The following is a 27,240-nucleotide window of genomic DNA, read 5'->3' on the forward strand; positions in this document are numbered from 1 at the left end:
TCTCAGTAACCTCATCTGTAAAATGAGGATAATACTAACATCTCCTTCAGAGGGTTGTTGTGAAGATCAAATAAGGTACCATGTAAAGTACTTTGGAAACCTTAAAGTTCTAGATAAGTGGTAATTGTTGTAGTAGTAGTAATAGTAGTATTATCACTAAAGGAGACATAAAGAAAAGAGCTGTAGTAAAAATACCAACAAAATGCTCAAACCATTAACAAAACAACCAAAAAGGGGAAAAAAACACTCAATCTACTTTTTTCTATGAGACAGAAATGCTTCTGTTCCCTAAATCATAGAGGTATAAGGCAGAAAATGAGAACTCCAAACCAATAACCAAACTAATATCAATACAAACCTACATAGTAAGCAATTGCCAAAAGGAATATAATTCTTAGTAAGATTATGCATAGGTTTTATTATTAAGAAAATAATTGTCCTCATAAATCATATTAAAAATATCTTTTAAAACCATGTGATTATATGGTTAGTTTTTAAGAAAATCTTTGGATAGCCATTTCAATTCGATAAGAATTCATTGTGTTTACTATGTACAAGGTGCTGCCTGGCATAGTAGATGGAGAGCAAGCCTTAGGGTCAAGAAGGCTCAAGTCTGGCCCTTGACACATCTGTATTAGTAGGAAGTTACTTCACTAGGAGTTCCACACTTGTCCCAACCATTTTTTAAACCATGTGCTAACTTCTAAGCTCTATATAGAATACAAAGAAAAAAGTGAAAGTCCATGCCCTCAAAGAACTTCCATTTTAATGGAAAGATATGCTCAGAGAGGAGAAAAAAAAAGGAAATTTGGAGGAGAGGACACCTTCAGCTGGGTGATAAGGACAGATAATGTTAGAATTTCTTAAGGATTAGAGAAGAGATAGCAGTATGGCCCCAGTAGAGACTGGGAACCACAAGGCTTCAAACATGGCAGTTACCAAAGATGTTGGAGGAACAACAAGAAGCCCATGACTAGTTTCTTGGAGAGAAGAGAAGAAATCTCAATCAGGTTTTTGGACTAAATCTCAGAGAAAGGAGAAATGAACATGATTTGGCAGCTATAGGAGCACCCAGGACCTTTTTCTTTATTACTACTATGAGTTAGTCAAACCTCCCAGGTTTCATGAGGTAAAGGTTGACTTTCTAGTGACTCAAAAAGGAAACTTTCCTTTTAGGAAGTTCCAAACCTTAGAGTAGTATTATAAGCCTGGAAGACTTTGGAGTCTTGGTAGGGAGCAATATTTATCAAAAGGAAAAAAAAATGTTGCTTGTTTATGGACTCTAAAGAATTGCTTGTGTTTTGTTTTTATGTGTTTTGTTTTGTATTTGTTTTGTTTTGCTTTTTGCATTATTGAGGGAGGGGAAGGTATGGAATAAAGACTTCACTGAATCTGACATATATTGTTAGCTTGAGTGCTTACAGAGGAGTTAGAGGTCTTTTAGCCATCTTGTGTCCTAGAAATGAGCTACATTCTATTATTCTCTAGAAATAAAAGAGCAAAATGAACCAAATTCCAGGGAAAGACCTTGGGGAGGGATATGAGCCATGGGAAGTCCTGCTGTATTGAATTCACTATGTATAAGTACAGAGCTTGAGGTACTGAGTCAAAGAATACAATTAAAAAATGAAATGAATGAAATGGACTGCTTGATTTCTAAATAATTTGCTAGCAATTTATAAAAAAGAATACAAAATAAATTTAATAATAACTACAATGAAATCTATGAGCTTGGTCAACTCCCCTCACTTCTTCGTCCAGAGATCTGTCTTTTCTCACCTTCTATCAAAATCTACTTTTGGGAAATGACCTAAAATTCACTCAAATTCAAATGTTATTCTTAATCTGAGAAAAGGTTTAAAGCTATTCCTCACTGAAGAATTTGAATTCTGATAAGGATCAAAACTTAAGAATCTAAAACCTTAATGGAAGAATTGCAAGCCCTTTCAAACAGATTAGATAAGACAATGTGGGACATAAGGAACCTTGGGAATATATCAGTTGGGAATTGCCTATTCCATGTGTGAGTGGTCCTGATAATGGTGCCATGAAAGAAAATTCACTGAAACTGTTTTAGAAGAATTTAACTTAAACATTTGATAGTAACTAGTGTGTATCTAATGTGTGGTCCACAGAAAACAATGCCATATTTGAAGCATTCTTTGGGTCAACATCCACTCAAAATCATAGCTCATAAATTCTAGGCTAGGAATGATTCAGGTGGGTCTGTTTAGGTTCAGGATTGGATTAAAATAAAACATTTATGAACTATAGCATAAAACAAAAGGAGGCTTACTCAATATTTACATGGGAAAGGATATTGAGCAAGAATATAGTATTGATTTAGTCAGAAATGACACTGTTAGGACTTTTCTGCCTCTGCCTTTTCCAAGGTGGCATACTAATCAAAAGTGTTTGTCATACCTGGGTTAGAAGCCTCCAACTCTCTGGCTTTTGTACTTAGATGACTAGGAAACTACTCCTGGATCAATTAAGTGTAAAGTACAGTTTCAATACCTTTCATGTAAAAACTTGCCCAAACTGTATCAAGTAGTTATTGGTCCCATGACACCCCCTGATCCAAAAAAGTGTGTTTATTTTTATTAAACTAACCAGGATGCATATATTACTTAAAAGCAAGATATTTAATAGATATTTAGTAATTATATTATATAAATGTATTCTATAATAATAAAATTTAATAAAAGCAAGATATTTAATAGATAGCATAGCAGGAAGTGGCAATAAAGTGCTCCTCTCCCAAACACTCATTCCTTTATGTACCAGGGAAAGTATACACATAAAAAGAACAAATGTAATCATGAGTTAAGAGTATGTACTCATTCCTCTGATTACACATGTCCATCTTCTCTTGGGCACAGTGTATCTCCTGAGAAAAGATAGTCAGGAGACCTATGGGCAACTTCTATCTATCCCAAAGGATTTCCTCCTGCTCAGGAAGAAATTGCTTCCTGTTGCATCCTCATCACCAGCTTCCTCAGGTGAAAAGTGGAGCCAAATGCTACTTGGATTATATGCTTTGCTTTCCATTGCCTGCTGGGTACAATGTATTCCCTAAGGGAAGGCAGCAATTGTCTGAGCTAGATGTCTTCCATTTGCCCCAAAGCCACAACTTCCATCTTTGCCAGAGCAAGGTAACTTCTACCAGGATTTCCCAAATAGAATGTGGTGAACCTTCAGTGCAAAGAGGATCAACCTTCCCTGTGTCCTCAGGCCTTCTGTCTTCCTACTGTGCCTATCCCTTAATGAAATCAACAAAAGGAAGTTGGTGGGGAATAGTACTTCTTTCTCTTTCTACTGTGCAGGTTAGACTTCCATCTCCTGTTGCCCCTTTTCTGACTAATCTTTAGCCTTTATAGGGAAAAATAGTGTTGAAGGACCTCCAATTTGACCATGTACCTCCTGTCATATAATGCACCATCTACAGCTTCTCTTGGAAAGAGTAGTACTCTCTGCTTGATGAACATTTTCACATCTGCTCATATCCCATAAATCCCAGTGACTCTGAACTCCTTTGAATCATGATCTTGATTCCATTCCTTACTCCTCCTCCACTTTCAGATTTCTCATTCCCATTACCCTCAATTTTCCTACCCCAAAGTTTCTACAAAACATCACCTAGTCCTTCCACTGTTCCCTCTGTAATGCCCATTTCATAATCATTGAACTTCCTTTTATCCTACATCCTTTCTTTTCCCATTCCTTCCACTTTCGATTTAACTCTTCCTCAAACATGCTATCTACTCGGTTCCTCAATCTATTCACTTTTCATGTGATGTTCCTCCATCCGACCTCAGCTATATACAAGCACAGTCACATCTTTCATCTTGCTATCTCCCAAATGTATCATTTCCACATTCAAGAATTCTGAAATTTCCTCATCTGACCATAATCTATTGGTTTTCCACCTCTTTCTCTGCTATTTCTTACAATGTCTTGCTCTTTATCCCTCCTCAACTATGCCTGATAGCTTCTCTGGCATTCTTTAAGTCCCAACTAAACTCCTGACTTTACAGTAAACTTTTCCCAACCCCTCTTAATTGCAGTGCCCACTCTCTGCTAATTATTTCATATTTATCCTTTATATTGATTGTATGTTTGCATGTAATCTCCCCCCATTAGATTGTGAGTTCCTTTCTGAGAGAAGGGACTGTCTTTTGTCTTTTTGTATCTGTAGTGTTTTGCAGTGTCTGGCATATACTAGAGGCTTAATACATCTATAGACAGATAGATTGACATCTACAGACTGATAGATTGACATATATAAACTGATAGATTGGCATGAATGAGAAATGCATGTAAATTAGCCATGTGCTTTCATGGGAGTAAATAGAGGGACATGCTTTTATAGGGAAGATGAATGACTAGGACAACATATAGCCTCTGGTAATGTCATTGTGTTGCTCTCTGCTGCCCTCTTTTGGTTATTCAGCCTTTACTCAGAGCCAGCCATGCTTCATTTCTAGAAGACATTTTATCTTTGCTTCCCTTTCAGCACCTTATCTGTACTAGGCAACTCCACTCAGTCTCTAGCTGTTTTCTGCTATAATTTGCTGGGAGTATGGTGGTAGAATATGCCTCTCTCTGGAAATGGCAAGCTAAAGCCATTTGTGTTTGCCTAGTCTAAAATTGTGACATCTTTGATGTAGTCATTGATGACTGTACCTCTAAGACAATGAACAAAGTCCATTAGAAGTCTTTAAGTCAAGGTGAGAGTTTGCTTTTGACCTCTTTTATTTTTTAATTTATTTTTACTTTTTAAAAATTTAATTTTTAATTTTTTAATTTAATCAACAAATTTAGAATATTTTCCCATGGTTATATGATTCATGTTCTTTCCTTCCTCTCCTCCCTACCCCCTCCAGGAGCTGATGGGCAATTCCACTGGGTTTTCATGTATCATTGTTCAGAACCTATTTCTATATTATTAATATTTGTAATAGAGTGATCATTTAAAGTCAATATCCCCTATCATGTCCACATCAAACCATGTGATCAATAGTATGTTTTCTTCTGTCTTTCTACTCCCTCAGTTCTTTCTCTGGATATGGATAGCATCTTTCTTGCAAGTCCCTCAGAATTGTCCTGGATCATTGCATTGCTGCTAGTAGAGAAGTCCATTACATTCTATTGTACCACAGTGTATCAGTCTTTCTGTACATTATTCTTTTGGTTCTGCTCCTTTTGCTCTTCATCAATTCCTGGAGGTTTTTCCAGTTCACATGAAATTGCTCTGTGAGACCAGTCAACTATTTGCTTCAGACTTAGGAAATTATTTTTTACTTAATGGGAAATTTGAGTTCATTCAGTCTATTTTGGGGAACCTACTCAATAAAATCACCAAGAAGCTGGTTGCAGAAGGGATTAAGAGGATCCTGATGCTAATAATTGGCAGGCAAATAAAACTAGAGGGAAGAATAAAAGTGTTATATGAAGGGAGAGTATCTATGCCTGTCTTGGATTTTTTATTACATATTCTGGTCTTTATCATATATACCTGTCAGTCCAAAATATCAATATTCCAAAGTTTAGAATGAATTCTAAAATGGCATTCATTATGCCTTTCCAAATAGATGAGAAGGATTCTGAGTTTCCTAATCAAAGATGCAGCCTATCTGAGAATATGTTGGATTCATTTCTTGATAGGATTAATAAATTAGTTAAGGAGAATACTATAGATATAGTTTTCTTAGAGACTTCTCCCCCTAAAACCATACATTCTGTCTTAGTAGAAGAGCAGCAAGGATTAGACAATAGAAGTTAAGTGATCTGCCCAGGATTTCATAGGCAGGAAATGTCTAAGGTCAAATTTGAACTCAGGTCCTCCTGACTCCAGGTTTAGTACTCTGTTTGCTGTACTGTCTAGCAATGCTTGTTTACTTAGATTTTTGACAAAGCATCTCATTCTATTGCTGTGGAGAAGGTAGACAGATACAGATTAGGCAATAGTACAATCAAATGATTCAAAATTGATTGGATGACCAGACTCAAGGAACTGTTATTAGTGTAAGTTTCACAGGAGGTCCACAGTGGAGTACTCTAAGGTTCTCTGCTTGTTCTTGAGCTATTTAATATTCTTATCAATAACATACAAAGGTACAAGTGTGATTCTCATCAAATCTGTACATAACACAAATCTGGGAGGGATAGCTAACACACTAGATGATAGGATCCAAACACCATCTTGACAGTTTAGCTCAATCTGTGAAATTAAATTCATTAATGATAAATATAATTTTTTTTTAATTTGGGGACCAAAAATCAGTTTCACAGATATAAAATGAGACATAGGTAAATAGGAGGTTATTTTTTATGGAAAATATATAGGATTTTTAGTAAACTGTAAGCTCATATATGAGCCAGCAGGGCAGCTACAAATGCTAATGTGATTTTGAACTTCAGTAAGAGTAGCATAACTTCTAAGAAAAGTGATGTAATGGACTAACAATACTTAGCCTCTATCAGACCTCCTCTGAAATGTTGTATTTAGTTCTTGGTGCCATAATTTAATAAATATATTAATAAGTTGAACTATTAAGAAGAGGGTAGGGGCACCTGGGTAGCTCAGTGGATTGAGAGCCAAGCTTAAAGATGGAAGGTCTTAGGTTCAAATATGGTGTCAGAAACTTCTCAGCTGTGTGACCTGGGTCAAGTTACTTAACCCCATTGCCTAACCCTTACTGCCTTGGAACCAATACACAGTATTGGTTCCGAGATGGAGGTAAGGGGTTTAAAAAAAAGAGGGCAACCAGAATGATAATGACATAAAGTTCATGTTATGTAGGGATTGATTAAAGATATGGGTATATTTAGCATGAAGAAAAAACATCTCAAAGTGAAAATCATAGCTATCTTCAAGTACTTGTCTTTGAAAGGCTGTTATATGGAAGAGGAATTCATCATGTGTTTGGCCCCAGGCTTGTCATCAGAAAAAACTTCCTGACAATCAGAGTTGTCCAAAGGTAAATGGGCTTTTTGAAAGAATGTGTTCCTTCCTCCTTGAAGTTCTTCACAGAGGGGATATTGACCATTTATTGGGTGTGTTATAGAGGTAATTTCTTTCATGTTTAGATTGAATGAATGTTTGCTAAGTTTCCTTCCAACTCTCAAATTCTATGGTTCTATATTTTGAAAGAAAAAATGATACACAAAAATTCAGAAAAAAACATACCAGGAAAAGGTAATTGGAGACATGGACTAATAGAGACTAGAAAGTCAGCTTTTAGGAAAATACTACTTTTCTGATACTAAAGTAGTTCAAGTACTACTTTTGATATAAGGTGGCTCTGTGACTCTTCCCAGTGTGAACACAAATGACTTTAGGGGATGCTCTAAGACTGTCAACTACCAAGCAATTGTTGATGTGTTTTAGAAGAGGGAGCTCCTTATTGGGAGTGCCTAATAACAATTAAAGCATTGTCTAATCTCCTTGGAAAAGGTCATTTGAAGTGAAAATGAAAGAAAATGGTTCTGTCCTGAAAATGAATGTGCTCAGCTGTAAAATTTTTCTATCGAGTGTCAATTTCCCTAGATATGGCTTGACCCATAATTCTCTCCAGGCATCAAGTGTCCAGGTTCCTCATACTTATCACAGAGAATAAGAGATTTTATGTCAAGAAATCTACTCTTCCCCTCATTCTACCTGGCCTGGTCTTATTGCTCTACTATATAATACAAGACTTGTTCTTTATCAGTCAGAAACATTCATGGTAGATTTTGAAAAGTTCTCTTCACATTTTTATCTCATGGTTTATTGACCAATGAGAAAAAAACCAGCTATGGGGTCAAAATAATTCAAACTCATGCCCAAAAATGTAACTAAAATCAGAAGGGAAGCAACAAATTGGGAAACAATCTTCATTACAAAAACCTCTGAAAAGTTCTAATTACTCAAATTTACAAAGAGTTAAATCAATTGTACAAAAAAGCAAGCAATTCTCCAATTGATAAATGGGCAAGGGAAATGAATAGGCAATTTTCAGATAAAGAAATCAAAACTATTAATAAGAACATGAAAACGTGCTCTAAATCTCTGATAATCAGAGAGATGCAAATCAAAACAGCTCTGAGGTATCACCTCACACCTAGCAGATTGGCTAACATGACAGTAAAGGAAGGTAATGAATGCTGGAGGGGATGTGGCAAAGTGGGGACATTAATTCATTGCTGGTGGAGTTGTGAATTGATCCAACCATTCTGGAGGGCAATTTGGAACTATGCCCAAAGGGCGAGAAAAGACTGTCTTCCCTTTTATCCAGCTATAGCACTGCTGTGCTTGTACCCCAAAGAGTTAATAAGGAAAAAGACTTGTACAAGAATATTCATAGCTGTGCTCTTTGTGGTGACAAAAATTGGAAAATGAGGGAATACCCTTCAATTGGGGAATGGCTGAACAAATTGTGGTATATGTTGGTGATGGAATACTATTGTGCAAAAAGGAACAATAAAATGGAGGAATTCCATGGAGACTGGAACAACCTCCAAGAAGTGATGCAGAGTGAAAGGAGCAGAACTAGGAGAACATTGTACACAGAGACTGATACACTGTGGTTCAATCAAACATAATGGACTTCTCCATTAGGGACAATGCAATGTCCCTGAACAATTTGCAGGGATCCAGGAGAAAAACAGTACCCACAAGCAGAGGACAAATGGTGGGAGTAAAAACAATGAGGAAAGGCAACTGCTTGACTACAGGAGTTGAAGGGCTATGATTGATGAGAGACTCTAAATGAACACCCTAATGCAAATACCAACAACATGGACATGGGTTCAGATCAAGGACACATGTGATACCCAGAAGAATCACAGGCTGGCTATGGGAAGGGTGGTGGGAAAGGGGGGGAGGAAAAGAATGAACTTTGTTTCCAATGAATAATGTTTGAAAATGACCTAATAAAATAATATTTAAAAGGAAAAAAAAAGAAAAAGTCTGTTTCCAACACTATTGAAAAAAAAAATCTATATTTCAGTGACACATTTGCTGTTGGATGACTCTCTTGCCCATGCATAGGGTCACTCCTACTTGTAGCCAGAATAGTTGCCTACCAGGACCTCTTCCCTCTAATCCTTTGTGGTCTGACATTTTTCTCTACATCAGTACATACTTTAGCAGTTTAAGGACAGGTGATTCCATTAGTGATACAGATTCTAGTTTCTTAGTAAACCATTTCAGAAATATCTATGGATGAAAAAACTTATCAACCAGTTGACAACATTGAAAGAATGACCCCCTCAGAAATCAGCAAGGCTAATCGTTGAAATATAGATGAACAATCCTACCAAGGACATTTCCTGGCTGGCTATATTCCTCTAGACTGTGCAGTCATGCCCCAACATGGGATACTGACTTCCACTTGATCCTCAATATCCTCCTCCCCTTTTCAGCTTCCTTTTGAATATTATCTTCCCTTTAGAATGTAGTTGCCTTGAGAATAGGGACTGTCTTTCTTTCTGTTTGTATTTGTATTCCCAGTGCATAGGGTAGTACCTGGCACAAAGTAAGCACTCAAAAAATATTTATTGATTGACTGATTTAGTCTTTCAGGGACAGTCCTTGAGCAATCAGTATCATCTTCAAGTTATGATGAGATATCAAGTCTTCAAATTGTTTGAAATTTTACTAATTCAATTAAACTATTTATGAGACTTTTAAGGATATACTAGCAGCTAGAGTGGATAGAGGGCTGGGCATAGAGTCGGGTTCCCTAAATTCAACTCTGGCCTCAGGCACTTATTGATGGTATGATCCTGGGCAAGCCACTTAACCCTGTTTGCCTCAGTTTCTTCATCTGTAAAATAAGTTGGAGAAGGAAATTTAAAAAAAAAACACTGAAGTATCTCTGCCAAGAAAATGCTAAATAGGGTCAAAAAGAGTGTAATATTTATTACTAATAAATATTACAAGAGTTAGATATGACTGAAATAACTCAACCACAGCTACATAAATAAATTATAGACAAAGATATTCATTGTGCTAAGCAATGAAGGAAGCAATGAAGGAAGAACAAAAATTACAAAGATAGAGTTTTGTGAAGCTTGTAGTCTAGTTGGGAAGGGGGAGGTTGAGAGGTACACAAATAACTATGATATAAAATAGGACCCAGGAATTTCATATATAGGCAAAATACTTTATGAGGAAGTCAATACAGTGGATAGAGCACTGGACTCAGGAAGACTCCAGTTGAAATCCTGTTTTTCAGAAATTTAAAAGTTCTGAGCCTGAGCAGATTACTTTGCCTCTCTTAGTCTCAGTTTCCTCATCTGTAGAATGAGGGGTAGTGATAGCATCTGGCTTTCCAGGCTGATGTAATAACATGTAAAATATTTTGCAAACTGTATATGTGATACTAACTATTCTTATTGGCAACTAGGTGGTGCAGTGAATAGATTCCACTCGACTTGGAATCAGGAAGACTCATCTAAGACTTTAAATCTGCCAGACACTTAGTATCTATGTGGCTAGCCCTGGGCAACTCCCTTAACTCTGGCAGTAGCTTCTTCATCTGTAAAATGAACTGGAGAGAAGGGAAAGGCACTCTGCTTCAGTATCTTTACCAAGAAAACCTAAATAGGGTCACAAAGACTTGGACACAATTGAAATGATTGAACAAGAACAATATTATTATTATTATTACTCTCATGGGTTTGTTGTTATTGTTATCATTATGAAGCCCTGGGTGAGAAAAGATAGTTCCTAGCTAGAGGGATCAGAGAAGGCTTCATGGAGGAGATGGTCTTTGCAAGGGATGCTGAAGGATGGGTAGGGCTTTAGTAAGTGGAGATAGGGACTTCATGAACTGAAATAATTATCCTGAACCCATAGAACATTTTTCTTCCCCTTCATTAAGCATCAGTATTGGGGCCATTACAAAGCCAAGACAGGAGGAAAATCAACTTATGGTGACTGCCTCAGGACATAATTGCCATTCAATCTTATGGTAATAGGCAGGGAGAGCGGAGAACAAGAAAGACTTATTATTAATATTACTTTTTTTGCAAGGTCGTGTGAATATTATTTTTATTTTTCATGACCGAAAACTCTTCTCCCCGACACATAGACATTGATTTTTTATGACTGATTCACAAGATTATAGATTTTAAGCTGAAAGAAATCTTTGAAGGCATCTAGTCTTCAAGAAATGAATGCTGAGGTTCAGACAATTTAAGCAACTTGACCAGAGTCACACAATTAATAAGTGTCAGAGGCAGAATTCAAACCCTCAGCTTTTGATTCCAAATCAAGAACTTTTTTCCTTTATAATTTTTTTAACCCTTACTTTCTGTCTTAGCAACAACTCTAAGACAAGAGAGAGGGCTATGCAATTAGAGTTAAGGGAATTATTCGGTGTCATATAGCTAGGAAATGCCTGAGATTTGACCACAAGTCCTCCAGCTCCAGGCCTGGTGCTCTCTCCACTGTGCCATCTAGTTGTTCTGTTTTTCTTTATAATTGGCAAGTCAAGTTACCTGGCTAACTAGATATGTGACCTTGGAACAATTGTTTCCCCTTTCTATCCCTTGGATTCTCATCTGTACTATTAAAGTCTTGTGACAAAGGGAGCAATGTGGTACTAGCCATTTCTGGTCTTCCAGGTCCTTGTGTGGTCCAGGCCAATAGGGTTTCAGCTTGTGAGGTCAGGCATCAATTCTTCTAAGAGATGGGAGAAAGAAAACCTGATAATCACTGCTTTCCAGTTGATCAGCTGTGCTGAGGTTAAGAGGAGAGAGTAAAAGGAGCTGCAAATAGCCTCTTGGGTCTTGCTGGGTCAGCCGTTGAGCCTCCACAGGATTTCTAAATCTAGCAGTTGTGGGTGGGAGATGGAGATGGAAGGAGTGAGAGTCATGGATCAGATCATAGAGTCAGAGGAAAAGGGTGGGGAGAGAGGGAGGGTAGGCAGCCCACATTCAAAAAAATAGAAAGCAAAGATATTCAAGTGACTGTCACTTTTGTTGTTGTTCAGTCATATCCAATTCTTTGTGACCTGATTTGGGTTTTCTTGGCAAAGATCCTGTAGTGATTTGCCATTTCCTTCTCCAGCTCATTTTACAGATGAGGAAACTGAGGCAAATAGGGTTAAGTGACTTGACCAGTCCAACACAAGTAGTGAGTGTCTGAAGTCAGGTTTGAACTCAGGAAGATGAGATTTTCTAACTCCAGGTCTAGCACTCTATCCACTTTGTCACTTAGCTATTCTGTCATTTGGCAGCCTTCTAATAGAAGCTAGATAATTGTTAGTTAAAGAATGTTCTGGGAGTCTGTGGATTGTTTTTCCCTATCACTGCAATTGAATATATGCTTGGTTTTACTGAGGAATTGGATAAAGGGGACTAGCAGAAATTTCCATGATCACTCACCACCTACATGCACAAAACAAACAAACAAAATTCACAGTATGGTTTTGTGAACGAGAGTGCTGAGATACAATGGCCTGTACGTTCAACAAGATGTCTGGCAGGAATTGTAGGAACTGTAGCCTCCTTCCTCCTCCTCACACCCCTCCACACACATACACACTTGTGTCCCTGAGAGTCACCAAAGGCAGAAGTCACTTGGAATTTCACAGAACATCAGAGATGGGACCTTAGAAGCCATCTCTTTCAGTTCATTCCTGAGAAGATCACGTAGCCTCTAAAGCATAACCCCTATTAAAGTACAATCTATTTTTGGAAAACTCTAATTTTGAAGAAGATTTTTCTGAAATCAAACAGAAATTTGTCTATAATTCCATATAGTTTTGCCCTATAGAGTCAAATAGAAAAAAAAATCTAAGCATTCTCCTAGGTAATAACCTTTCAAATACTTGAAAACAGTTATCCTAACCTTAGATAAAGTCCAATGCATCAAACACAATCAAAGTAATTTCTATAACATTTTAAGGTTTGTAAAGTGATTTAGATATGACTTTATTTGACTCTCAGAACCACCTACAGAGATCAGTGCTATTAACAATAGTACCCACATTTTACAGATAAAGAAAATGAAGGTGGTTAAGTGATTTCTCCATGGTAATATAGCTACCTATCCAAGGCAGAATTTGAACTCACTGTTCCATCTACTACACTTGCTAGCTCAACATCTAGAGCCAAAAGAATCAGGACCTTAGACATTATGCATGCCCAACATGTTGGGTATCTTTTCGGTGGGATTCATCCTAACAAATCATAGGATATAATTAGAGAATTGCAGTCATGCATAAATGAGGTGAAGTGCTCAGAGATCCAGATTTCTGAAGCAAAATCCCAAGTACTTCTACTCCTAGTTACCCAGAAGTTGAAGAGTCAACACTTAGAGTATTGCCACCCTCAATCATTACAGGACCCTGGAAGATGAAGACCTCCATCAATTGGCACTTATAGCCATCAAATTCACCCTTGTTTCCCATTATTGGTAATTCAGAGTAACTCTTCCCCAAAGGCAAAATTCCTGTCTGATGCAAACTCTTCCCCTTTTCATTTCAAATTCAACACTACACCTCAATGGCCTCTGTAGACCCTTTCTTTTCTGATCTGTTTTTCCCCGCTGGTACTTCTGGAATTCCCAATCTATGAGATTCTCTTCTCCCCAGATCTTCTTGGTACATACATTCCTTCTCCTTGTTCACATGGAAACAATTCTCCCAAGAAACCATGGCATCTCCAACTAACTTCCCTGCTATTGGTTGCTCCTTCTCTCTTGCCAAAGAAGGTGGACCATAGGAAGAGAAGTTGAAATGTTTCTTGCTCCTCACTTTCACTTGCCAATCAATCTTCTGCCATGTTACTCAACAGCTTCTCTGGTGAAGGTCACTTTCTTGTCTGTATCAAACAGTTAAGCTCTTTGTTTTCCTGAGCTACTGGCTCCAGGTCATTCTGACTTTTTTTTCTAAGAGTTCAGTGCCAGGCTCAAAATCTTCCCCTGATCTCCAAACCTATGCTCATACTTAAGGATTTCAGTATACATATTGATATTCTTTCTAATTCCTTAGTCTCTTTAATTCCCAGGACCTGATTTTTCACACTAACTCAGGAGCCCAAAGGAATGGCCACATCTTGGACATCACCATCTCCATCTGTGTCACCTGAAAGGACTTTGAATCATAAAATCCTTCCCCTTGATATTTATTTTCTCAGTGTCTTTCCATTCCTGTCCTTTTCCCCTCCCCCTTTTTTGAGGAAAGCTAAGGCACCAATGAATGCCAGCTTTATTTTCTGTTTCATGCAGGGGGGAGTTTGGGGGTTTTGTTTGATTGTTTTCTGTTGAGGTGAAAGAGTTTGGGAAGAGTTAAGGCAAAGTACATTTCTGTCCTTATCCTGCTATCATTTGTCCCTTACCAGTCATCAATCTTAGATGACTACCAACAACCCACTTCCTTCAACTCTTGACATGCTAACCACTTTGAGTGAGTCATTAGTGTCAAAAGCTGCAGAGGTCAAGGGTGATAAAAATTCTGAGTAGTTTCTCAGACCTCTTTCTTCCTTTAGTAACTACAGACTTTGTGTGCTAGAGCATTTCCTCGTCCACTCAAATCAACATCATCTGCTGCTTCTCAGCAACCTGTCTGCCCAGCCTTCAGAATATAGTCTTGGTCATTTTTCCCTCTTTGCTTGACCTTACCCTCAGACACAAAAAGGTTCAGGATGACAACCTACTTATTCTTCATTATTAGTTTAGAAAAGGTACCATATGGATCTCCAAAAATGCTTCTCTCTTGACACATTTTTTTCAGGGAAGTCAAACTGAGTTTAAATCCAGCCTTAGATACTTACTATGGGCAAGTTATTTAACCCTGTTTGCCTCAGTTTCCTCATCTGTAAAATTAACTGAATAATAAAATGGAAAATTGCTCCAGTATCTTTGCCAGGAAAACCTCAAATAGAGCCATGAAGAGTCATACATGACTGAAAAAATTGAACAACAACAAGGGGTAAAGAGAGAGGTAGACAAGAAGGTCATAGAATAATACAAATGGGAGGCTCAGTATTCTATATTAAAAGCCTCTCTGGGGATTTGAGAGTGTTTCATAGTCTATAGTACACAAGACTTGCCTGGGTCTCAAATTCCAGGGACTGTGAAACATCAGGTTTTTTTTTTTATTTTAAAAAATTCTTTCATGAAAACAAACAACAAAAAAGATACAGTCCAAGTTCCAAAAGGATAAAATTTCATGTGTCTTCAACCACAGCCTCCTCCTCTCATGCAGAGCCCAAGTTTGCCAAGTTATTCAGGAAAGACAAAGAAAAGCCAATACTCTGGCCTCTGAAAAGAGGAGTAGGTCATAAAATGAGTGACAGAGACAGAAAGTGCCTGGACTGTTGAGGTCCACCTCCCAAGTGTACCTCTGGGACCTTATGAGGGAGGGATCCAGGAGACTGCACAAGTCCAGATTCTAGGACGAGATCCTTAGGTCCAGAGGAATGACTAAACCAAGAAGCCTTGAAGGTCAGTAGGATGTATTAACCATCCCTCCCATCAGGAAGGGATAACCCTTGCTCTATGTGATCACCCAGATCTTTCTAGGCATTTCTACTATGGTCTGCCTTTCACATAGGCTCTGATTACTGAAGCAACATGTAAGAAGCCAATAACAATTAGAGCTTCAATTTGATGATGAACTAGAAGAAGGAAAATATATCTAGTCTACAGTGAAATGAGTTCTAGGCTGTTAGTGTCAGGAGATTTCCTTTTATTTTAAACCTTTATCTTCTCTCTTAGAATTGATACTAAATATGAATTCCAAGGCAGAAGAGTAGTGAAGACAAGGACAAGTAGTGAAGACAAGACTGGGGGGTTATGGGGGGGGGGAGGGCGGATTAAATGCCTTGGCCAGGGTCACACAGCTAGGAAGTGTCTGAGATTGGGTTTGAACCCATGACCTCCTGTGTCTACCCACTGTGCTACCTAGCTGCCTAAAGTCTTCCAGTGCTGCCCTGACACTATGTAACCTTAAGCAACCCATTCTCCTGTGCCTCAGTTTCTTCATAGATAAAATTTAAAGAGTAGATTAGGTAACAATCAGGAAAGGCTTCCTGAAGAAAAATTCTCAATTAAAGACTTCTACAAGAAGGTTTGCCTAAAGGGAAAGGAAAATTAGGGAAAATTATCTCATTAGAGTGAGAAAGAAGATATCTTTTCAAATGAAGGGATAGGGGGAACAGTTGATGATGCAACCTCAAAGGAAGGAAGAATACAAACATATGCCATTAGGTACAGAAGTATATTTAACTCAACAGTGAAGTAGAAGGAAAATATAGGGAAAATTTGTACAAACATAGCTCTGTGAATTGACAGGGAATGGGGATCGAGGAAGTTTCCATAAATTGGAGAATGACCAAGTTATGGTATATAAATGTGGTAAGTTTTTTAAAAGTTGTGCTATAAAAAATAATGGAGGGGATGGTTTCAGAGAATATTCCATCCCAGTCATACACCATTATCTGTTCAACCATTCCCCCATGGATTTGCAGTTAATAAATGATATGTACCTGTATTTCCATTTCTTAGAACAGAGTTCATGGTAAATATCTTTTAGAGGCTCATTGGTACAGAAAATCACAATTCAGTGGTTCCCTCCTCTGTCCAAACTGTTATGCAGATACAGTAAAGAACATTTTATTATGTTTTACCAGAAGAAAACAGTCTTGCCTAGTCCTTCTTAATCTTAATTCCTGCCATTCGAGATCATCCTCTCTGGGATTTCCCCTGCCCAACTGTGAGCTCTTTAACAGCAGGGACTGTTGTTTATATTTTCGTGTTTTTTTTTGGCTTGTTTGCTTTTATATGTAGGCATGGGATAGAGTTTGTCTCCTTTTGGTCTTTCTTTGTCCCAAGTGCTTAGCACAGTGTCTGGCATGTAAAAGATGCCTAATAAATGCTCAGGCTAACAAGTTTGTTATTTAGTGCTGACCATATTACAAGCACTTAAAAAGTACTTTTAAACTTACCAAAGAGCCCTGAACAGAGCATATAACAATGCTGAACCTTGTAAGAGAGGTACAAAGCCTAGGCCATTACTGTAGACTGTAACTGAACCTTTTCCAGCTTGGTAAATTATGAAATTGTGTGCTCTACTGACATAGCCCTTAATAAATGAGAATCATGGAGCAGCTAGGTGGCTCAATGGATAGTCAGTGACCTGTAGACAAGTGACCTGGGTTCAAATCTGTTGTCAGATACTTCATAATTGTGTGACCTTGAACAATTCACTTAACCCCAATTGCCTAGTCCTTATTGAGAAGGAAGGAAGGAAGGAAGGAAGGAAGGAAGGAAGGAAGGAAGGAAGGAAGGAAGGAAGGAAGGAAGGAAGGAAGGAAGGAAGGAAGGAAGGAAGGAAGGAAGGAAGGAAGGAAGGAAGGAAGGAAGGAAGGAAGGAAGGAAGGAAGGAAGGAAGGAAGGAAGGAAGGAAGGAAGGAAGGGGAAGGAAGGAAGGGAAACTAGGGTTATCTCCATACTACAGTGAGACATCCATCAGAGGAAGCTTTTTGTGGAAGAGTACTTAGTAGAAAAAATTTTCAAAATGCCTTTCACTGGAAAGCAATGACTCTAAAAGAAGGGCAATATAATGTTTTCTGGCACTTGGAGTAGCTAAAGCCATGTCTTCCTCTGAAGGCTGAACTTGGTTTAGAGGAAACTGTCCAGAGAACAGAAGTAATGGTAGCTACAAACCAATATAGTGACTGACATCCAGACTGTGCATTAGCAGTGTTCCTTGGAGTGTGGGCATCTAACAACCAGATATTCTGGGATCTTAATAGAATCTTTAACCCTGGAATATATCCCAATTTCCCCAAACCCCTACCCTAACCTAATAGGTCTCCCCAGGATGATGGTTATCATGCTGGCTTCATGTAAGTAACATGCACTGACAATTTAAGGGGGGCAGCATGTCTTACTGGCCACCTGGGCATCTGACATCTGTGCAGATCTAAGCAGCACAGCCAGAGTCCCTCATCCCACACATGGTCTCCTGGAAACATCCTCATCTTGTTATCCCCAGGCTTTAGCTTCCTATGTACTACCCTGAGCCTCCCACTCTCTGTTACCACATATGGGTTTGCATTTCAGGAGCAACCAGTGAATCAGTTGTGGTTTTGGCTAGATAGGGAACATTCTGGATTAGTTATTGTTAAATGATCGCACCTTTATGAATAATACCTAGTTCCAAGATCTTTTACCACTTTGGGAACATGTAATTAAAGATCTTCCCTCAAAAGCATCTATAGGGTGCTACAGAGCAATTTTTTTAAAATCTCCTGATATAAAAAAATAAACCTGGAGTGAACAGAGATTGAATGACTTGGCTGAAGTCATACTGTGAATCAAGAGTTAGGAATCAAGGACCCTTAGTCCCAGGAGTGCTCCAATTTATCTTGGAACTCTCCAGAGAGGGAAATAAAATGCAACAAAAATATTTCTGTAGGCTTTCCTTGAAATAAGAAGGATGTTCCCTTCCATGCCAGGAGTGAACACAGGATGGGGGTTTGAGAGACCTGGACTCAATTCCTGGCATAGGCACAGATACAAAGAGTTATTCTGAGCTGGTCTTTGCCCCTAACTGGCTTCAGATTCACTGTCTATAATGTGGGAAAGCCAGCTTTTTATTATATCTATGGTACTGAACAAGGCCAACCAAATAAAAACCCAAGTAGAAAAGAATATAGTGTTTTCCTCTCAACTCCATTTCTTAACTTCCTGTCCCCCAATCCTATTCCATGAGAGCAATTTTAAAAAATATATATGTATGTATATGTTTACATTTATATACATATATAAATATATATATATTTATTTGAATTTATATATAAATTTATATACATACATATATATGGAAAGCTAGGTGTCATCAAGAACAGAGAACTAGACCTGGAAAGAAGATGAGTTGAAATTTGGCATCAGAGACTTCACAGCTGTGTGACCCTAGGCAAGTCATTTAACCCTATTTGCCTTAGTTTCTTCATCTGTAAAATAAACTGGAGAAGAAATGAAAAACCACTACAGTATTTTTGCCAAGAAAATCTCAAATTGAGGTTATGAAAAGTCAAACACAACTGAAATGGTTAAACAGCATACACACATACATTTATATATGTATTATATATGTATACATATATATGTATACATATATTCATATGTCTAAATCTATCTAGAACTATCTATACATGTATCCATCTAGATCTTTCTATCTATATATCTTCCCCTCAATAGTTCTTACTGTTGCTTAGCATAAATCATAGACTTGATACCAACTTGATAGTAATTAATATCAACCAACCCAAATAGCCAGAAAAGGAGTAGGACTGTTGCCAGACATTTTCTCTCTTGTTGTCTCACCCCCTTGAGCAAAGAACTTTTCCCCCTGTTGCATCCAGCATGACTCTGACAATCACCAGACCTAGTCAACTCTACCATCAGGGTCCTGTGGACATTCTCCCTCCCTCTACTTCCCTTACCTCTTGTTGGTTGCCCAGCATCCCAGGTGCTCTCAGCAGAGGCTGCCAAGTCAACTTGGCCCTGCACCTCCAGTGACTCCCAGAAGAAAATGAGATGTGACTCTTAAAATCTCATGGCTTCTGGGGAAGATAATGGGAACAGAGAGGGTGGAACAAAAAAAAGAAGTGTCTTTCTCAGGATTATTGCTTTGGGGATTTCTTGATATTAGGGTTCTACAATGGTCTTTCTGCTCTCAAAGTATTCAAAGTAGCTTCTCTCCAAACTCTTCTTTATCTGTTTCATATTCTCTTCACAATTGTCCTTTGTTTCTATTTTTTTCAGGTATAAATTTATAGACTTCTCAGTTGGCTGGTAGATGGAGGAGAGTTGATGGAAAACAGAAAACATCTATTGTATCTCCCCATTTCCTAGCAGAACTGATCCTAAATCAATTAAAGAGATTAAAAAAAAGGAAAAAGACCCATAGAGACAAAATTATAGCAGGTCTTTTCATAGCAGTTCCAAACTGAAAATTAATAGGATACCTACACATTAGGGAATAGTGGAACATATTATAAGTATGTATAGAATATAATATAATAATTGCACAAAAAGAAATGATTAATTCAAAAGACCTGTATGAACTGATACAAAGTGAAGTGAGCAGATCTAGAAGAATTGGTGTAAAACTACAATATTATCTTTAAAAAAGCTTTGAAAGATTTTAGAATTCTGACCATTGCAATATTCAACAACAATTCTAGATGAAACATGCTACTCACCTCTTGCCAGAGTGGTAGGGAATCTTAAAATGCAGAATGAGACATATCTTTTTGGGAAGAGTTAATTTGGGAATCTGTTTTACTGGATCACATATTTGTTATGATTGTTTTATTAATTTTTGTTCAATGTGAAGGGGGTAGGTAGTGGAAGAGATACAATAAATGCTTGTAAAAAAAAAAGTAAACTACTTCTAAAATACTCTAGTGCTCATGAAGTTCTTATCTGGTTGAAGAAGAAAAGAATCATCTTGTAAGCAATCCTCTTTTTCCTCCACTAGCCACTAGAAATTTCTTCTTTCTATCCCCTAGACCCATTGAGATTCATGAACCTCTTTTATCATGTCAATGTGACCATATGATATGGCCCCTGTAATCACTACTTTTCTTCAGAAAGCCTTTTCCAACTCATATAACCTATTTCTCTGATCAACCAAGATTATCTAAGTACTGTTTGGTCTTTCTAACGCCACAAAACATCATGCTTCCTCTAGGACAGGATGATCACCTGAATTCTCATCACCATGCTGATTGACTCAGTATTTGCTATTCAATCCTTCTTAGAACCTTTGGTTACCTCTCTCTGACTGGAGAACTGAAGGATTAAGCAATAAACTCTTCCCAAATCTTCCTTTATAGAGCATTGAGAACTTCCCAAATAGCTCTTTTTTCCATCAGGAGCTCTACATGGTTCCAGCTCCATAGAACATCCTGTAATAGCTAGTCCTTTCCTCTGCCTTTGGGCTTTCCTTTATGTGTTGTCTTCCTCATTAGATGATAAGATCCTTGAGAGCAGGGATTATCTTTTTTATTATTTGTAATTCCAATACTTAGCAAAGTGCCCAGAATACAGGTACTTAATATTTATTGAATTTAAATACCAGACCCTGTAAAGATTAAAATTTTGGGGAGACTGAGGCAGGTAGAAATTAGTTTCTCTCTGCAAGGAGTATTATTTTTTTACAGGTTTATTAAAGGTTGAGGATTAAAGAAATTACAGAATAAGAAAACACGTGTCTAGGCCCACAGAAAGGCCTAGACACAATCTCACCTACATTATCAAAAGAGCCATGTCTGCTTGCAAGTGGAAAACAGGGAAGAAAAAAGAGGCACAAAAGCCTTTGCAATCAGGTTAAATATCCCCACCTCGTTCTCGGCCCAGGTGAGGTTTTCAGTGAGATTACAAAGCATTCTGGGGAAGTGGAGCAAGGGTTTCTGGGGATTGAAGTCCTGGATTCAAGTCTATTTTTTACATTTACTTATTGAATTTAAATACCAGACCCATCCCCTGCCACTCTGAGTTATATGTATCTGTGTCTTATTTTCCCTCTTATGGTTAGAGGATCATCATAAGCAAAGGAGGGAGAAGACTTGAGTCCTAGGCTCAGCTCTATTATTATGTCTGTTAGGTCATTTAAATTCTCTAAGTTTCAATTTCACTGAATTTCAGAGTTGGAAGGAATCTCAGATGCTCTCTATTCTAACCAATGTCTGAATAATAATCTCTGTAATATACCCAGCAAGTAATTCTTATACATCCCATTTATGCAAAAATAACAAATTCCTCCTATTTCTTTATATTTTCCCTGGGGTATTCCTTTGGTCTTCTGCCTTTCCCTTTTCTCTCTTAAAGGTTATAGCATGGAACAAAATTACTCCCAGGTCCACCATTTCCCTATGATCTCAGAAGACAGTGAGATTAGGAAATGACACTAGTCTTTCCTTCCCCTACTAGAATCTAAGGATTTCACCATCTTTTTTATCACTATCATTCAGTCATTTAGCTGTATCTGACTCTTTGTGACTCCACAGACACATAATGCTGTCCTTTGAATATCCAATGAATACCAATGCTATCCATGGAGTTTTCTTGGCAAAGAGATGAGAGTGCTTTGCCATTTCCTTCTCCAAAGGATTGAGGCAGAGGTTCAGTGACTTTCCTAGGGTAAAAAGCTAGTAAGTTCCTAAGACTGAATTTGAACTCAGGTTTTTCCTGATTCCATGCCTAGAGCTCTAGCCACTGAGCAACCTAGCTACCTCTTCACTATCAGTTAGCCACTTCTAAAAATTAAGGCATTTGTTTTTCTAGCTATTTCCTGCATTAGTAATTAAAAGACTACTCAGTGTAGACTTCTCATCAGGAATGCTAGACAATCTTCTGTCTATTAAAGGCCCATATTTTACCCTCTAGGATTATACTATTTTCCAGGATTTATTATTGTTTATAGGCCTTTCTCTTTTGTGCTTTAGAATATAATAATTGAATATTTTATCTATTCTTTATAATAGTTGCTATGAACTTTTATGTTTCCTTAATTGAATTGAATTCTTAATTTAATTTTCAATTGAATTCAATTATCATCTTATTGAATTTTTCCTGACTGCCTGCAGTATTTTACTCCCCTTTGCACTGGAAGATCCTTATTTTGACTATAACATACTGTGAGTGTTTTGATTTGGGATTTCCTTCATAAGGTGATAGATGGATTTTTTCTAGTTTTACTTTGTCCTCTGATTCAAATTGATGAGGAATTTCTTTTATCATTTCTTGAAATATGGTATCTGGATTTTATTGTTTGGTTAATCATTCTTAAATTATTTCTCAACCTGTTTTCCAAGCCAATTGTTTTGTATAGTGGATGTTACACTCTTCTATATACCTAGTATTTTGAGTTAGTCATGATATTTTGTTGTGCCATAGAACCATTTAATTATGTTCTAATTTTTTTAGAGTTCCATTTTCTAGATAAGGTTTCCCACTTTCTATTTTAAGCTATTTTATCCTCCTCCTAATATTGAGTGGTGTTTTTTTTTTTCTGTGAATAGCTCTAATTTTACTTGTAATTCCATTTTTTTCTTTCATGCTTCATTTCTTCCATTCAATATTGCAGTCTTTCTGGTCATACCATTCTTTTATTTGTCTCTATATATATTAATGGAATTATTTTATGGAAAAAATGGAATGAGATCATTGATACTTTGCTAGCAGTCAGTTGTAGTTGGAAAATTTATGGTGTTGATGCCATAGACAGTAATTATCTGGTTCTCTTATTTGGGGGGAAGGACCAAACCATCTTTGTTCAATTTAAGGATTTTCTTTTGACATCTCATGTGTATTTCAGGTTTATAAATTAAAAATATCCTTTACTAAAGTTTGAGACTATTAATCTTGAAATGTCAATATGACATACTCTCTGTTCTAGGTAGTAAATTTCTTTTAATGTCTTTTATTTGCTCTTAGAATTTCCAATATGTCTCCCAATGATTGCTGAAATATTCTGAGCATCTCACCTAAATTATTCACAATTCACAAAATAAGCCACTATTAATGGACTTCTCTACTAGCAGCAATGCAATGATCCAGAAGAATTCTGAGGAACTTAGGAGAAAGAATGCTATTCACACCCAGAGAAAGAACTGTGGGAGTAGAAACACAGAAGAAAAACAACTGCTTTATCACATGGATTGATGGGGATATGAGTAGGGATGTTGACTTTAAATGATCACTTTATTGTAAATATTGATAATATAGAAATAGGTTTTGAACAATGATACATGTAAAACCCAGTAGAATTGCTCATTGGCTCTGGGAGGGGGGATGGAGGAGGGGAAGGAAAGAACATAAATCATGTAACCATGGAAAATATTCTAAATTAATTAATAAAAATGAAACAATGAAAAAAATAATAAGCCACTATTTCTTCAAATTTGTTTTAACCTATATTATAATCATTAACATCATGATCATGATTATGACTGTGAAACCTGTATTTACAAATTCTGACCCCCCCAAAAAAAGGAGAAATTGCTCTCTTCGTCTGGGTTTGCCATCCAGATTTCTCTTAAGTCATTCTTGCATTTGGTGTTTTCTTTTATTTGCTCACATTTTCAGTCTTTCTTTGAAGACTAAGGGCTTTGTGTTGGGATTCTTAGATTCAACATACTTTTGGATAGAAAAATTCTTATTCCTATCCCTTCTAAATTTTAGATCCTGCTGCTACTTCAATTCTGGACCAAGTGGCTAAGACTAGGACCTGCCTTCTGCTGGAATCCCTGCCTTCTCCATTTGTCTCCTGATGACTCAGGACAAGGTTGGCTTTGACCTTTCCCTTATACAAACTCTAACATGGAATTGGCATCATATCTCACTGTGGCTTCATAGGGCCAAACTTGAAATTGTAGATTGTACTGGTTACAGCCATGGGACTGCCCAGCTGCTGGACTTGCACTCTGTTCTGGCTTTTATCTCCTACTATGTCTCTGTAATAGGCTGCCTGGGTGCTGCAGTGGCCTGTTTCTTGTTGTGGCTTTGGTAGAGTCTGCCAAAAAGTGCTGGCCTCAGACCTTTTGGAAGGCCCCAGATGTACTGTCTGTTCCTGGCTCTCTGAGCAGTAAGATATGGAGAGGACCGTCCCTTGCTGCGGGCAGGTCTGAGATTCTGCTGATTTAGACCCTACTTCCTCTTCTCCTTTCTTGCCTCTACTCAGAATACCCTACAGACTTTTGGAAGTCTTCTTGTGAAGTCTTGGATTAGATAGAGGAGCTCATTCTTATTTATTTGGGTCCTCTTTGTCATTTTTACTTTTTGAGCATTTTTAGAGCATCCCTGCTATGTTTATAGGAGGATTGGTCCTTTAGGACCCTTACAATAAGAATCTTAAGGATAATTTCTGCTTCAGATTTTTCAAAGGGCTTTCATATTAGTCATTCCCCCCCTATAACCAGCTAATAAGGTGGGATAGAAGCTTGTGTAGCAAGGTATAGAGAAATTTACTTCCCCAAGATCACTAAGAACCATATGCAGCTCAAGTAGGAGTATAACATATATCATCTGACTCTGTGGATGAGAGAATTGGAAAAATTGGGAAAAAAATCCTGCAGCAGAGCCAAAGGAACAAGATATGCAGATCCGTCAATCAAGGAAAGCATTCTGAAATGGAATGGTGACCAGGAAAGTGTAAACCTTAAAATTTCTTAGACTAATAAATGTTGGAAATTTCACCATTGGGAAATTTCATACTTGAAAAAATTCCCTATTGATAGTGGGAACTCTATTGGAATGTGAACCCCATTGGCATGGGAGGTTCCTCCTCCTCCCTTCTTAAGATTACTTTAGGACAGAAACCTTTTGCTGAACAATGGAAAGGGCTTTGACCTATGCTTAAGCATAGAACAGGAAGTTCTTTGAGTCATGATTGATTTTAGAATTGATACAATAGAGATACTTGGAATGACAGAACCAGGTCTGGGAAAATACAATTTCCACCCCACTCAGTCCTAACAGGATTTAGGAAGGGTTGCAGCAAAGGATCATGATTTAATTATTTGAGAATATGACCTTCAACAGACATGTACAAAGCCACAGACCTCTGGGCGGTCCTGGGTTAAGCTAGAGCCACCATTGGCACAGGGAAGACATGGACAGTGATTGGTAGATGTGAGAACTGAGGGGAGGGAACTTGGATGGTTTCCTTAAAGATAGAGTGGTCTGAGGACTGAGAGGTTGTTGGTTGGAGAGGTTTTTGCTCTGAGAGGTAGTGCTTTGAGAAGTTTGCTCTGAAGGAAGCTGGAGGTGGAGGCCCCTGAGACTGTCTCTCCATTTTGGTCACGTGAATGATAGGGACTGATCTCTTTTCTTTGCCTCAGCTATCTAAGGGCTTGGGCCTTTTGGCCCAGCCTAAACAGAAGGGGTATTTAAGCCCTATTCCCTTCTCTCCCCTTTCTTTCTCTCTCTCTCTCTCTCTCTCCCTCTCTCTATCTCTAATATCTTTCTTCCTCCTGTTTGTAATTAAACTCCATAAAAGGTTGACTGCTGAGTTGAGTTTTAATTTAGGAATTACATAGCTCCCTTGACGACCTTAAATTAATATATATCAGTCTTTTAAAGTGATTTCCTTGTCATAAAAGACAGGTGAAGAAAGGAACAGCCAAGCTGAGAGAGTGGGCCTCTTGATCCTGAGACAAGAAGGAGTAAGGACTGAAAAGATCCTGCTCTTACTGATTTCTCCCTACAAGACTCAAGTGACTAAAATCCTCAACCTTGTTAGTTATCTTCCCAATTCAAGACTCTATTCTGCTATCCTTCAATTTAGGAGTATTTTAGGATTAGGGAAACCCAAACCCTCTCTTCCATCAACTTCCCTACCTTTCCCCTTCTCCTAAACAACCCCCCTTTATTTAAACTAATCAAAGAGAGAGAGTTATCTGTCTGATACATCAAGATACTCATTCAGAGCTAATTTCAGTGTCACCAACTGAAGAACCAACTGAGAGGGGAAGGGAGGAGGGAGGAAGGAAAGGGAAGGGGAAGGAGAGCAAGGAGGTTGGCTGTTCTGATTTTTCACTCATCATAACCCTCAAATCAATTCCCTAATACAACTTCCAAACAATTTTCAACAAAAATGGCATATTGTTAAGTCTGTGCTTAGTCATCGATGGAAAAAATGAACATTAAACAAAGGAGAGTCATTGGACACATTTTGGTAAAAACAATAACAAAATCCCAAAGCAGCAATATTCAACTTGCAAAAAAACCACTATAAGCTTTGGAAAAACAAGAAAGATGAATAATAACTACAACTAAGAAGGAAAGAAAGGGTAATGACTGAAATTATTGAAAAAAAAGAGAGAAATAGACACTGATATTCAAAGGGGTACAAAATAGGGAAGAATATTCAAGATTTAACAACTTAAAATCAATAATAGGAGATGAAGGAGCAAAACTGAAACACTATGGATTAAACACAGTAACACTTCTCCAGGAAAAATTTTGGACTGAATAAACTGTCAAAGAATTTAGAGCTAAAAGACTTAAGGAATCTTTTTAGTAGGAATATTTTATAAATGTATATATAAAGAATATTATATGTATAATTACATATACATATTTTTCAATATAATATAACATCTTTGCAAAAATTCATCATGTACTAGGGTATAGAGAAATTACAAATAATTATTTAAAAGACAGAAATGTCAAACATATAAAGATCATGACACAATAACATTAATAAATAAAGGGAACATAAGCAA

The sequence above is a fragment of the Monodelphis domestica genome, chromosome 5 (assembly GCF_027887165.1).
Source record: "Monodelphis domestica isolate mMonDom1 chromosome 5, mMonDom1.pri, whole genome shotgun sequence".
Classification (NCBI taxonomy): domain Eukaryota; kingdom Metazoa; phylum Chordata; class Mammalia; order Didelphimorphia; family Didelphidae; genus Monodelphis; species Monodelphis domestica.